This window comes from Oxyura jamaicensis, chromosome 24, assembly GCF_011077185.1.
Source record: "Oxyura jamaicensis isolate SHBP4307 breed ruddy duck chromosome 24, BPBGC_Ojam_1.0, whole genome shotgun sequence".
NCBI classification, from domain to species: Eukaryota; Metazoa; Chordata; class Aves; order Anseriformes; family Anatidae; genus Oxyura; species Oxyura jamaicensis.
Window position 1 is genome coordinate 5,056,189 of NC_048916.1, and position 7,586 is coordinate 5,063,774.

A 7,586-nucleotide genomic window follows, 5' to 3' on the forward strand; every position below is an offset into this window, starting at 1 on the left:
CACAGGGCTGTCCGGGGAGGGATGGACCTCCCCGAGCTGCCCCATAACTGGGAACAGCCTGTGCAGAGCCCCAGGCACAGGGACTGTGGGGAACTGTTCTCTGGCCAGAGGAGAGAGCAATCCAGGCACCACCCAGATTTCTGCAATAGTCTGGCCCTGCTTGTGATAGCCCCAGGGATTGTCAGAGGTGCTTAGAGCTGGCCCTAAAGCTGGACTTTTTGTTATAAATGAGATAGTCTGCTTCATCAATTCATGGCTGGACAGAGGTCATCCTCAGATGGGGGATGCATTCAGGTCCCTTCTTCGGGCAAAATCCTGATTTAAGGATCCCGATCCTGTGCTGGGAAGGAAGCCTGAGTGAAAGCTGCAGACAGTGGCACACTGAAGGGGGTGCCCTGTAGGGTTCGGCTGGGTGAGAGCCTCTCAGAGGCTTCTTGGGGCTGCATGGTTCTGCAGCTTCTTAAAAACCCCAAATCCCTAGAAACAAATCCCCCCGAAGAGCCGGAGCACGCCTGACGCTGCTCTCTAAGTGCCAGTGCGGAGCCCTGAGCTGTAATGCACAAAAGACAAACTGTGCTCCTATTAGCACCACATCAATATCATTTAAAGCCCCATTCTGAGGAGGGCCTGGCAGCCCAGTTAATGCACTTAATTTCCCTCTGTCTCTGAATGGACATAAATAATTGTGCAGCGCTAGCCCTCCCCGCTCCATCCTCTCCAGCCAGACGGATTATCTCTTGTTCTTTCCCCAGATTTGGCTTCGGGACGCAAACACCATTTATGGTCACCAATTGTTCTAAAGGCCAAGTGTATAATGTACCATAAAATGAGATTTTAATACTCGGTGGGAGATTAGAGCGGCTCCGTTCTGTTAAAGCAGCCCGCGTTCCCACACTCCGGTGGTCCCCAGCTCCTCCAGCTTGCCACCAGGGAGAAAAATGCAATGGGGAGGACACACGTGGGCCCTGCGTGGATTTAGCAGCACAGGCAGAGCTTAAAACCATTGCTTCAGCCCCACAAGCTCCTTGCACGGGTTTACCCGTGGGTGAGAGGTGGATCGGTGACCTCCAGGGATGGAGGCACTGCCTGGGACATGTCAGCTTCCTCCTGGCCATCCCCACCACGAGGCCTCCACAAGGCTTTGAAGGTTAGAAGAGCAGGAATTATGTGTGGAGAGGTCCTGGTGGAGGCTCCTGGTGGAAGAGGAGGAGAAGCCCTGCACAGACGGACGGCAGGAACACCTCCGGGACATCGCTCCCATGCCGAAGCATCACTTTCATCCTCCCTGCAACCCAAAGCGGAGCCCGGAGAGCAGACTGCGAGCAAGGGAGCGAGAATTTATCATGAATTAATCACAATAGGGCATCTTTCCTCAGATTTCTCCAAAACTCCAGTGTGATAATTTAGTGGGGAGAATATCCTCTAATGAGCTTCGAGGAAACCGCAGTCATCTTAATGGGCTTCTTAATGAAGAATCATTTAGGTTTTTATTAACACTGAGGAAAAACACATGGCGTTTGGTAGCTCTTCGGAGCTGGGTGAACGTGAATAATTGCTTCAAATGTTCAAACACAAGCACTCTAATGGGCCCCTGTTTGGTGCTTTCAGGGATATCACAATGTTGGTCTTTGGGAAATGTACCCAGAATGAAGATTTGATTTTGGTTCCCAAGCAGGATTTCCAACACATCGAGCTCTGTAGCGAGTGCCATTGGTACCATATTGTTCCCAGATGTTCTCACGGCTGAAGATGAAGATCCAGTGGCAACTACGAGAGGATCTCAGCCCTGGATCTTGCGCTGGGTTTGCTCTAGGTTCAGCCAGGCTCACTGAGAGCAGTGTTTCTGATTTCCTAGCCTGCTCCTACATGGCATCTTCTGCGATATTCATTTAAGTTCTGACACAATGTCTAGATAAATGGAGGACAGGCTCATGTTAGCATCAAAGGACCACGGTCCAGCCTCGAAGTCAAGAGAGATGAGGAATTCCCTGTGATTTTGTCATTCCCGGCTCACCTCTCGGCTCCACCTCAGCTACACCTCAGAAACTCCAGGTGAGATGGACTGGGAGACCCAGGAGGGGAGGAGGGAATATCTTATTGTCGTTTAGTACCACAATTTACCTGGCCTAATGGGCAGCCTGTTGGGTAGACATCCCAAGTCTGACGTCAGTACTGAGGAGCTGAGCTAACAGAGCCAAGAGTTTGATGCTCCGCAGCCGCGCGGGGTTTGTTCATTGCATCCCAGAGCTGCAGCCTCACTTTAGGTGCCAGCAGCTCATGGGAAATGTCTGCACAGCTACGAGAACGGCTTCAAATGGAAATTGTTCCATCCAAGGGCACTGTGGCCAGGCTCATAGGTGAGCTGGGTGGTCCTGGGGAGGTCTTTGTCCTTTCCTGTGCATCACAGAGGAAGCTGGGGGACTCGGCTCCTAACACGCAGCACCTGGTGAATAAATCAGCCCCTTCCTCACCATCTGCATCTGTTTCCCCAGCCCAGCTGCTCATATCTCTAGCTATAAGAGGCAGGGATCCTCTCTGTCAAGTGTGTCACCGCTGAGCCCTGAGTGGGAAGCTCCAGGTCCCTGTGCCATGCCATCAGCACTGGGTCAACAGTCTCACGCAGAGGTGCTGCCCCAGGGGGCTCCGATCTCTCCCCGGCCCGAGTGAGAGGCTCTGCCTAATTATAACCTTCATAAGGGACATCTGAATTTGTTCCCAAGAGACCAGCCTTTGGGAAAGGCAGAAATAACCATGAAATTACTGTCTTAATCTATCGGCTGCTTACTGTGCAATCAGAAGGCCAGCAGTTACCATACAATTATGGAGTTAATTAAATGGGTATCTCTGCCCTTAAACATGAAACACTACCAGGAGGCACCTGCTGGCTCTTGGATTTCAGAGAAATCAGTGAGACAAAAGAAAGGAGAATGGGAACAATCTATTCTACGTTAAAGGGGAGAAAGGAAAGGGTGCTCATCATTTTCTTTTCTGATGTAACAGTTCAGTAGGTGCCAGGAGTTGAACTCCTGCTTAATTTCCCAGATCTGTGCTTTACTGAAGTGGAAGCTGCAAGTGGAAGGTTTTTGCCAAATTCAATAGAATTAGTCAATAATATTTCATTAATACAGGGGCAGTATCACCAGCTTTTAAGTGTGGACACAGTAATCACAATTTATTTTCAAGCTAGATTTATTCTCCCTGTACAGCTAGCTCTAAAATAAATGGTGATATTACCATTACAATTAATCTCTAACCTTGAAATTTTAGTAATGACTGAGAAAAGAAAAGGAAGCTATCTTTAAGGAGGAATGTTCTGGGGAAGTATTATATGCAGGTGGATTTATTCCACTTTCAATTAAAAGACGAACACTTTTGTTACTCTATCAGCTTTGATTTGCCAGCAGCTTTCTCTAGTTTTATTGCAAGCTGAAATTAGGTTCCTCTGTTTCTAACTGAGTGAGCACCAGATTAAAAGTAGATTTACCCAAATAGTTGATGAGCGCCTTGGGCTTCAGCTGAATGGCTCCTGATTTACACCAATCTGAGGACAGCATCCCTGCAGTTTGGATTCTCCCTCGGGACAGCCCAACACAACCAGCTCCCATCTCTCTGTTTTCTGGTCCAGTGGATTTATGTACAAACCATCCCAAAGCCCTGAGCTAAATTTCTCCTTACGAATGATGAGTTAAGGACTCCAGTCTGGGGTCCTCTTTCTCCTCTCCAGTGTGTCAGGCTCTTCCTTCCTCCCAGCAGAGTTCCCTGGGCCTCTCCGTAAATTACCTGTGGTTCTTGTTGATGTTTTCAGAAGTTATACCCGCAGGACGAGCAAATTGCTTACAATTTCTCTCTCTTCTGCAACTTTTCTTCCTCTCACTTGTGCTGGGGAGTCTACACGCTGGCACTCTCCAGCACCCATGCCCCACCTCCTAACATACTGTAAAACAATTTGCAAGTCTAAAGCCTGCAGGTTCCTGCCACAAAGGAGCTGATTATCACACCCCTTTTGTCTGCTTCAAGAGCCCTCCTCCACTTCCCTGGCTTCCCCTCAACAAATTAGCAATTACCACTTAGCAAAGGTAAACTCAGGAGATTTTCCATCCACGGGAGATGCGGCTCCTGCACTACAGCCAGGGATGAGCTACACACTGCAATCAACCCGCCATCTGCTACGTGGAGAGGTCCAACAGGCTGAGATTAGCAGAGATTAGAGAAAACCAAATAATTAAAAAATAATAATAATAATCTTATGTTAAAAAAATAAAAATAAAAATAAAAAAATAAAGGGCGTGAAAAAGATCATTATCTGGCCAAGGCATGGGGTAAGGATTGAATCACGCTCTCTGCTAGAAAGAGGACCTGGAGTCTAGAGAGTGATAGGGACAGATGCTAGATGAGGCCACTAGATGTTATGCAAACTTCCAGCCCCTCTCTACCACTAATTCATCTGGAATCCCACTCCTGTGCTGAGATGTACCACAGAATTTCCTCTCTGGCTTCTCCTGCTCGTGTTTCCAAGAGATCCATCGGGGTGTGATAGCTTGATTCATTTTTGGCTCACTTCCCCGTCATGGCTAAGTGATGGACAATGTGTCTGGAAGCCAGTATAGAATAATAACATTAACTCTGTGTCTAGCAAACAGACTAAACTTAAGAGAATGCTGCCAAAGAAACCCTGAGGAAGAGACAGTGATGAAAATATAAATGATTAGAAAGCGATAAGAGACAAAGAGTCTAAACCTGTCCAGGGAGAGAGGAAATGAAAGTAGGAAAGTGGTATTCAGTGGGTTTAAATCAACTCTCTGATTATCACAGATTGACACTGGTTGAAGATCTGCCTCCCTGGATGCTGCTGGGGGGAGCTCAGCCCTCACGCTCTGCAGGCTGAAACCTTCAAGCTTTCACCAGCATCAGGACTGCAGAGCCTGGCTTTGTTCTGCTGTGCTCTTGTATCAGTGCGGGGGGCTGTGGTGCAGCCCTTTGCACCCCTTCTTCAGATGCAGGCAGAAGAGGAAGGAACAGAAAGAGTCAGGTGAGTTTTGGTGACCCTTCCCTCCTTCCCAAGGGAGCACGCAGGGTACGACCCCAGTACTGCAAAACCCAAGGGCTCGGTTTGCTTCACCCTGACGTTCAGCATCCTCGATCAAATCTCAGCCCCAGAATGATCCCTCGTTCCTGGGCTCCCCACCCCTTACCTCCAGGACCCCCGTTGTCCCCCCTTCCTTTACCCGCGATGGTCAGCACATCACGGAAGACGAACGCAGTCCGAGTTGTGACCATCTGAGTGCTTGTGCAATTAGAGGTTCTGCTCAGAAGCACGTTCCTTAGACGTGGACAGGCTCCCTCATCCTAGGAGGAGGAATTTATGGAAACGGAGAAAGGTGTTTTAAATTATTCAATATAAATGTAAATAGGAGAAAGGCTTCTTTTGAATAAACTGTGTTATTTATGCTCAGCCCTGGAAAAAAATGGACAGCAGGTTAAGATCTGCTTGCAAGGCAAAGGCATTTGTTTTCCTGCTAGTTGATGCAAATAACGTAAATATGCTTTACATTTTAGAAGGAAGCTTATGAAATATTAAAGCCAAATTCCCAGGTCCCTTCTACAGAAACGGAGTGCTCTTGAGGGAGACCCGGGGATATTGTGGTGGCGGAGCAGAGGATGGTTGAGGGGTGTGCGCAGAGCAGTAAAAAAGTATGGAGAGGGACGGCAGGGAGACGGCTGTGCATATAAAGATGAAAAGAGACCTGGAGGGATGGGTATGCAATGAGGAAGGAGCACGTGTAAGGGCTGTGTCTCCCAGGAGGGTCTCCCACTCTCCCGTCCCCAGTGCGTGTTTGTAGGCTGGTGGATTCTCCCAGGGGACACCAACAGAGAAGGAGCAGGGCATGGAAGTCCCTTGAATTATTCAGTCCTTATAAATTACCACTCTCTGCAGCTTCTTTGTCTGGAGGGCATGTGTGTTCATTGCAGGGGAGGAAGGGAGAGGTGAAGGGATGGTGTAGGATCCCCATGACAGCACACACCATGCAGAGCAGGGACAGGGTGCCAAGAGCTGGGAGAGAGAACCGAGCTTTTGGGGTTTCACCATGTTTCCACTGCATAACGCTTATTTCTTCTTATCTAGAGTTCCCAAATAGCCACAAACCACCACAAAAGTGAAAGGTGAAGGGCAGCTCTCTAGCAAAGGGTAGGGAAAGCTGACACTTGTGTTTCTCTCCAAGCCCCACTCATTCCTTCATCCTCCGCTCCCCACACATCTACAGGAGCTTTCAGCACAGCCAGAACAGTCCTGGCTGCTCTCCCTGGAGCTTTCCAACTAAGCTAGATTTCCTCCCCTCTTCCTTCACACCGTGAAGTCCCCCAGCCCCAGGCTTCCCCTGCAATACCCCAAGGACACAGCATCCCCTTGTCCTACCCATAACCAGAGCAGCGCCCTGGCACCCTGGGGGCACAGGATGCTCCGTGCCAGCTGGTGCTCAGGGCAAGCACTTGGAGAAGTGGTTTTGGTTGGGCTTATGGTTCCTGATGAATGTCTGCCGCTGCAGGGGAAGCCTGGGGCTGTGGGACTTCATGGTGGCTCATATGATGAGGGCTCTGCTTTAAACCATGGCCACCACCCCCTGCTCAGCTGCTGTAGGCAGACAGGAGGGGAAAAATAGGATTTATTTTCAGGGGATGGATAAAACCACTGGTGGCTGGGGCCAGTCACAGGCCTGTTTTCTCCCCTCCACTGCTTGGAGGCCAGGCCACCACCACCTTCCAGTACTTAATCAAAACACCTGCCAATTAAAGGCAGGGCACTTGTCAGAGCTTGCTGCAGGGGAAGGAGGGTAATCACCAGCTGTAGCAGGGAGCAGAAGCCATGGTTTGGTGCTGTAAGATTAGCAGGCTGCACCGCCTCTGGAGAGCAGGGTCCTGAAAAATGCAGGAGTGTGGACGTGGTAAAACATCATTATTGCAGTGGGAGAGGGGAAGGGGCTGCTCCTGCAGGAGGCTGCAGGCTGCCCTGCTGGAGCAAGGTGACCAGCGGGGTTTCAGAGAGCAGCGATGCCCAGAAACGAGGAGAAAGGCTCTGGGAAATGTCCCTGGCTGCCTGAGGTGTCCCAGTACTACCAGCTCCTTCCCATCAAACTGAATTACATGGGACAGCCACAAGTGCACGGAGAGACACAGCTCTGTGCGCACAGAGCTCGTGTGCTGCACGCCGGCACAGACCAGGGCATGCACCGACTGCTGTGTGTAAGCCAGACGGGGTCCGTGAGATGCACGATGCGTGTTGCTGTCCCCAGTGGCCCCGGGGAGGGATCTGACGTGTGGGAGCAGGGTGCAGATATCAGCCGTGGCACTGCCCTGCAGCCGGGGCAGGAGGCCACGCACACACCACTCTAACATGCCTTGAGCTCCCTTTTTGTCGGACTTATTTTCTTCCTTCCCTCTTCAGGCAGGCAGCATGGTCACTTTAGATATTTCTAAAGAAGGAATACAGCAAGAAGCAAGCAAATGCAGGGTTTGAGCATCTGCCTTGCAAGGCCAGATAGGTCCGAGGAATCTGAAAACCTCCAGGCTTTCCTTGGAAAGACAACAGG

At 50.0% G+C, this 7,586-nt stretch overlaps 1 long non-coding RNA gene across 1 annotated transcript; it reads right to left on the reverse strand.

The window, feature by feature from the left end:
- Positions 1-1,189: 1,189 nt before the first annotated feature.
- Positions 1,190-4,751, reverse strand: LOC118178119. The gene is made up of 2 exons (XR_004756076.1): positions 3,485-4,751; positions 1,190-2,362 (listed from the first exon to the last, which is right to left on the reverse strand). It is a non-coding gene; the product is annotated as an uncharacterized LOC118178119 (long non-coding RNA).
- Positions 4,752-7,586: the final 2,835 nt, after the last annotated feature.